This window comes from Tamandua tetradactyla, chromosome 11 (genome assembly GCF_023851605.1).
Source record: "Tamandua tetradactyla isolate mTamTet1 chromosome 11, mTamTet1.pri, whole genome shotgun sequence".
Taxonomy (NCBI): Eukaryota; Metazoa; Chordata; class Mammalia; order Pilosa; family Myrmecophagidae; genus Tamandua; species Tamandua tetradactyla.
In genome coordinates, this window is record NC_135337.1 from 12,715,982 (window position 1) to 12,722,427 (window position 6,446).

Genomic DNA, 6,446 nt, shown 5'->3' on the forward strand with positions numbered 1-6,446 from the left:
ATCTAATAAGTTGCTAGTTTACAGTTCTAAGGCTGAGAAAATGCCCCAATTAATGCAAGTCTATAGAAATGTCCAATCTAAGGCATCCAGGGAAAGATACCTTGGTTCAAGAAGTTCAGGGTTTCTCTCTCAAGTGGAAGGGCACATGGCGAACACAGTCAGAGTTTCTCTCTCAAGTGAGAAGGCACATGGTGAACACGGTCAGGGTTCCTGTCTCATCTGGGAGGGCACATGGCTAACACGGTGTCATCTGCTAGCATTCTCTCCTGGCTTTCTGTTTCATGAAGCTCCCCGAGAGGCATTTTCCTTCTTCATCTCCAAAGGTTGCTGGCTGGTAGACTCTGCTTCTCGTGGCTAGATTTCTCAGAAATCTCCGATTCTCCAAAATGTTTCCTCTTTTATAGGTCTTCAGAAACTAATCAAGACCCACCCAAATGGGTGGAGACACACCTCCACTTAGTCCAGTTTAATTAAATCACATCTCCCAGGAGACGCCTGCCTTTACAAAATGGAATTAGGATGAAAACATGACTTTTCTAGGGTACTTGCCTCATTTCAAACGAACACACCCTCGTTCTCTGAGAACTCATGTCGATCCTGGCAGCAGGGAGCCCAAGAGCTCTAAAAGCTAAGTCATCTACCCTGCCTCTCCCAAGCTCCACTGGGGGGGGCTGTGCATAAGGTGCAGCCTCCTTGGGTGACATGACCCATGCAGTTCAGGCCTCATGACAAGTTCCCATCCTCTGATTCTCAAGCCTCCCCACTCTGACATTCCAGCTCCTGCGGGGGACTGGGTCCCCCTCCTTCAGGTCCAAATCAAGGAGCCAGCATCTTTTCCCAGCATGCCCTGCTTCCTCCCAGCCCTGTTCATTGAATCGCTTTATCGGACATCATGATGGGGTTGGATGACAGTGCCTCCTCTCCGCACGGAGGGAGAAGAGGAAGGAGAGTGAGAGGAGGCTGGAAGCCTCTGGTGTGATTATCAGCTCATTTTATCTTACCCCCCACCCCCACCCCCAGGCAGTCTGCAGAGACTTGCAGTCTCCAAAGCACATGCCCAGAGCCTTCCCTGGAAGGATCCGGGGAGAACAAGAGCGGCCCTTGTGGAGCTCGGCTGGAATGGCTCTGTCCACAGGCTGAAGGCAGGGTCGGGATTGCTGTGAAAACTCCAGAGAAGGTATATTAGAGGCTGTGAGTCGCTCCAGAGATGACCTTTTTTTGTTTGTTTGTTTGTTTTTCATTAATTAAAAAATTAACTAACACAACATTTAGAAATCATTCCATTCTACATATACAATCAGTAATTCTTAATATCATCACATAGATGCATATTCATCGTTTCTTAGTACATTTGCATCGATTTAGAAAAAGAAATAGAAAGACAACAGAAAAAGAAATAAAACGATAATAGAGAGAAAAAAAAAAGAAGAAAAAAAACTATACCTCAGATGCATCTTCATTCAGTGTTTTAACCTAATTACATTACAATTAGGTAGCATTGTGCTGTCCATTTCTGAGCTTTTGTATCCAGTCTTGTTGCACAGTCTGTATCCCTTCAGCTCCAATTACCCATTATCTTACCCTATTTCTATCTCCTGATGGTCTCCAGAGACGACCTTTGATGGTCAAGATTTGGGGTGGGGTGGGGAGAAGGAACCAGAAGGGTGCGGGCCACAGGCCCGGGCCAGGCCAGGACTCAGGGTCTTATGAACCGCGAACTTGAAGTCAGCGGAAGGGCTGACAGGGCCCCGGGTGCTCACAGGCACATCCCCCCTGAAGGATTTTAAACCTAAGGGACAGCAGTGAACTCTAAGAGAACAGGGTAGGAGTGATGTGGGGACCCACGTGGCCTCACACAGAAAAGTCTTCCTGGGAGTCACGGGGCCAGCGCAGTGGAGCCCAGAACCCTCCTTGCTCAAGGCTGCTGAACTAAGGACCTGGCCTGGGCCCCCATCCCACACCCCGCGTGGTCGTTCTAGGCCTGGCTGGCAAGACTCCTTGGTGCTCGGCATTTCTCCATCTAGAGAAGTACAGACTCCTCCACCTGGGCTAACTTCCGGCCAAACCGGCTCATGCCATTCGAGTAGTTCATTAGTCCTCAAAGTCTGGCCCACTCCACCAGGGTCCTGGGGAGAGGGGGCTGCAGTTGCCCGGAGAGGCAGACCAAACTCTGGCTCCTTGTTGGGTGTCCATGCAGCCCAGGACCCATTCCTGCTCAGGCTCGCCCTGAGGCAGAACAGAGACCCAAAAGCTGGCCACTGAGTCTGCCTATTCAGCAACTGGTGCTGGCCTGGCATAATCCTCACAATGGTTTTTGTTTGCTAGTGAGTGACAGACGCAGCCTGCTGCCCATCTCTCCATTTCTTCTTAACTAAGACAAGTGAAGTTGCAATGTAAGTTAAAGCACCCAGCAGTTTGCCTAGCTTCTACTGGGTTTGCCAGTGGGTGAGTTGTTCCAAATAAGATTGTACCTTCCTCTGCAAGGCAGGGACCCCTGTATGATTCTTTTTGGTCTATTCCAAGAGCTTAGCACCATCCAAAACACACAGAAGATCCAGTTCATGCTTGATATTGAAATTAATGAGGTGGGTGGGTTGAGGGTAGGAAAGGTTGAAGCCTTTCCTATCAGGAGAAGAACACTGGATTTAGAGTCAAGAAGCCTAGGCTTTGGCCCCAATTTTCCCTTTGCTTGGTTGAGAGAATTCTGGGTAAGTCTCTTCTCCTCTGTGGGTCTCAGTTTCCCTGTTACATGAGGAGATTGGGCCAGAAGATCACTCAGGTTGGTATTTTGGTTACTGCTGCTGCGAAAGAAATTACCCTCCACCCTCCAAATTTGGTGATGTAGATACAACCGCCGCTTGAGTTTGCTTGTGATTTTGTGGGTCAGGAGGTTAGGAAGAGCTCTGTGGGACGGTTCTTGCTTAGGGGCTCTCAAGTAGCTGCACTCAGTTGTCAGGTGGAGCTATTGTCCCCTGAAGCTCAGCGGAGTTAGACATTCAAGATGGCACATTCATATGGCCAGAAGTTGACGCCAGCTGGCAGCCAGGAGCTCCGCTGAAGCCGTCAACCAAAGCACCTACATGGCAATCTCAGGAGCGTTGCAGCTCTCACGTGGCAGCTGGTTTCCCTCCAAATGAGGAACCCATGAATGTGAGATGGAAACGGCATGGTCTTTTCTAGTCTAGCCTCAGAAGCCACATAGCGTCCCTTCCGCCAGAGTCAATTGGTCAAAGGAGACTCTTGTCCATCCAGATTCAAGGGGCGGGGCATACACCTCGTTTCTTCGTGGGAGAGTGTTAAAGAATTGTGGGTCTTTTTTTTTTTTTAAATCCACCACATCACTGCAGCTCTGTGAATCCTTCAGTTCTGGCCCAAGACCCTGTGGCTTGAAGCTGGATAAAGGTGTGTGTGTCTAGTCGTGGGTGTCTGTTGGAGGTGCGGGAGGGTGTACAGAATCAGTGAACTCCCCCCGGCCCCATGACTCCGGGTCCCCACCTCCCTGCAAATGGTACCATCTCCTCCCTCCTTCCTTGGTTTCTTCAGGTTTTGGCTGAAACCATCTGGGAGACGGGCTTATTGCCCTGGTGATGTGGCCCCCAGAATGAAGTAGACCCCATAGGCTCACGCAAGTTTGCAAGAAGAAAGGAATCTGATATTTATTGGGTGCCTGTGGCATTCCAGTGTGGAATGTACTCCACACGGTGCTCCCACCTGTGCTCCAGATGGAGTTCGTTTTTCCTCCACAACATCGCTGCAAGGAAGGGATTCGATTGCCATCGCCCTTTTATGGATTAGAAAATGGAGGTTCAGAGGGTTGAGTGACTTGCCCAAGGTCATCCAGTTTGTGACAGAGCCGCGATTAAAACCTCCCTCATGCCACCTGCCCTGGGCAAATATGAGCCCGAAGAAGCTGTCCCTTCTGTCCTCCCCCTGGTCCTTCTCCTCTCTCTCCCCATCTGTTCCCTTCACCCAGGGCCCAAACTTAGACACTCACCTCCTCATGAGAACTTCCCTGTCCTGTGTGGCCGTTCTGTGTCTGTGGGCTGGATGTCCCCTCGGGAGAAAGCCACTCCCAGTCGGGTATCAATGACTGATGGTAGACCCCTGACACTGCGGGATAAGCCCATTACCTGTAAAATCACAAATTTTTTGACAACTCTCCCATGGACAAGTGGGAAGCGTTGTGATAGCCCCTAAATTCTAGGCAGGCGTCCTGACCTATGGAATGCGGTGAACGTGAAGCTGTGCCATTTCAGCTTCCACCTCTGTCTGCTGCAACAATCTCTCTGGATACCCTGACCCATCATATAAGAAGTCTGAACGTCCAAAAATGAACTGTCCTGGGGAGACCAGTGGTAGACACTCCGGTTAACAGTCCCAGCAAAGTTCAGCCTTCCAGCCTGCCTCACCGAGGTGCCGGACATTTGAATGACGTGACTGAAACTCCTCTGCCCATTGAATGTCACTGAGGGAATTTAGTTGACACTGGAAGAGTTGCTTGAACAAGCCCTGCCTGAATTCCTCACCCATAGAATCCTGAGATATAATAAGTGGTTGTTCTAAGCCGCTAAGTTTGGGGATGATTTGATACACGGCAATAGGTAACTGGAGCAAAATGCATTACCTCCTGCAGCCCATTCATTATTGCTGCTTTACAGACTAGGAAATTTAAGCTCAGACAGACTCCCAGGAAGCACAGGACAGGACTTGCATTTGAATTTGGGAAGTCTGACCCCAGAGCTCCCAGGCCTCAGCTCCTTGCTATTATTACTGCCTCTTCATGGGTCTGTGTGCCCCCTCCTAAAGGATTAAATGAGTTTACAAGGAGTGATGTTTCTAGCAACAAGACACTCCTCTGACTGAGAAATGAGGTTTGGAAACAGGGCATGGGGCTCCTGCAGCCACAGAGTGGGTTGTGGGGGCTGATTTATTTATCTTTTTTCCCCATGGCTGGCACAGAGCCTGTCTACAATGGGTGCTCAATAAGTGTTTGTTCAGTGAATAAACAACAACAAAGGAATGCGTGAGGGAGTGGGCGAGGATAAGCTACTATCTGGAGAGGAAGGTTTGCCTGCCATCTGGTGGCTGTTCCTGGAACAACACCTTCTTATCTGGCGGGAGAAGAAAACGAACTTTTTTGAGTGTCTCCGCCTTGTGTGCTGGAAATCAAACAGCGTCATTTCTGACTGGAGTGGGGTGGGGGGCTAGACTTCTTGCTTCTTCCAATGTCTGTGCTCCTTGAGGACGAGGCAGGAGGAACAGTTCCACCCCCACTCCCCATCCCCACTCTACCGCCTCCCCCTACCTCCAACCACAAGCACATCCTGTTCTTCGCTGTGTCAAGCATTCAGTAAGCATCTAATAAATGCTTGATGTTGAAATTTTGAAATTTGGGCGAATAGGTTATAGCAAATCCCTTATTTCATCCATACCTTCTCTTTAAGTTTGCAAAAGGGAGTGCTCCCCTGAAGAGAGGGGCAGTTCCCTCAGAACCTAGAACATGGCTTGCGACCTGCAAACCCCCCTCCCCGGTGCTCTCAGCCCCCTCAGCCCCTCCTCAGCCCCAGCCCGTGGGCCTGCCCTTCTGCGAGGTGCCCCTCAAAGCACCGCACCCTAGCAGAGCTGAGAGGTAGCGCTCTTCCTGGCAGGAAGGCGGGGTGGGATTTTCCCTGGCAGGGTCCTATTAGAGGACCCCAGACAGCACCCTGACGTCAAACTGAACCTTGTTTTCCTCACCTGGGAAAACGTGGGCAGCAAAGTATATCCCTCAGAGAATTATGAAGGCCAAAATTAGATGTGCGGAGTACTTGGAATCCAGGAAGTCCCACTAGAAACGTATACGTTATGAATCCCTGTGATAATTCCTAGGAAAATCTTCACCTCGCCCTGATGCCTCACCCAGCCCACCAGCAGCCACAGCTCCCATAGCAGCCCTCTCTTTTACCCCAAAACTTCCCTCGGGAGTCCCAGCTCCCCATCCCCATAACCCCAAGGGCAGGTTAAAAAAAAAAAAGGCCAGAGGGGTTTGGTAAGAACAGACACTTTATTTTACACCATGGTGGGTGAGAATAGAGGGGAAGGAGTGGGGAGAGAAGGGGGGACGACACTGGGTCCCCTCCCCTGGGCTGATCCTGACCAGAGCTTTCACCAGCCATGGGACACATGGCCTTGAATTGGCCTTGAACTTGTGCCAGAACTCAACAGGACTGCTTGGCGCGGGCTATCGGGTCTGTACAAAGCTGGGCCTTGGGCGGGCAGGGGGCCCTGGGCCCTCCTCCCCCAGTCCCGGTGAAGCGGCAGCAGAACCCCACATTTCAGGTCCTGGTGGAAGGAACTGGGGATGCTCAGGGAATTGGGGTTCATTCCATCCTGTCAGTCTCTCTTCTCTTTCCCACACTGGGGTGTGCCTGTGAAGGAGGGCGGAGGGGCAGCCCCGTGCCCGTAAT

At 50.8% G+C, this 6,446-nt stretch overlaps 1 long non-coding RNA gene across 2 annotated transcripts; it reads left to right on the top strand.

The window, feature by feature from the left end:
- Positions 1–2,378: 2,378 nt before the first annotated feature.
- LOC143649394 (uncharacterized) lies at positions 2,379–3,957 on the top strand. Of its 2 annotated transcripts, none has more exons than XR_013158968.1 (3): positions 2,379–2,445; positions 3,348–3,402; positions 3,544–3,957. It is a non-coding gene; the product is annotated as an uncharacterized LOC143649394 (long non-coding RNA). The 2 variants fall into 2 exon arrangements; XR_013158969.1 differs by having other exon boundaries at positions 3,723–3,957.
- Positions 3,958–6,446: the final 2,489 nt, after the last annotated feature.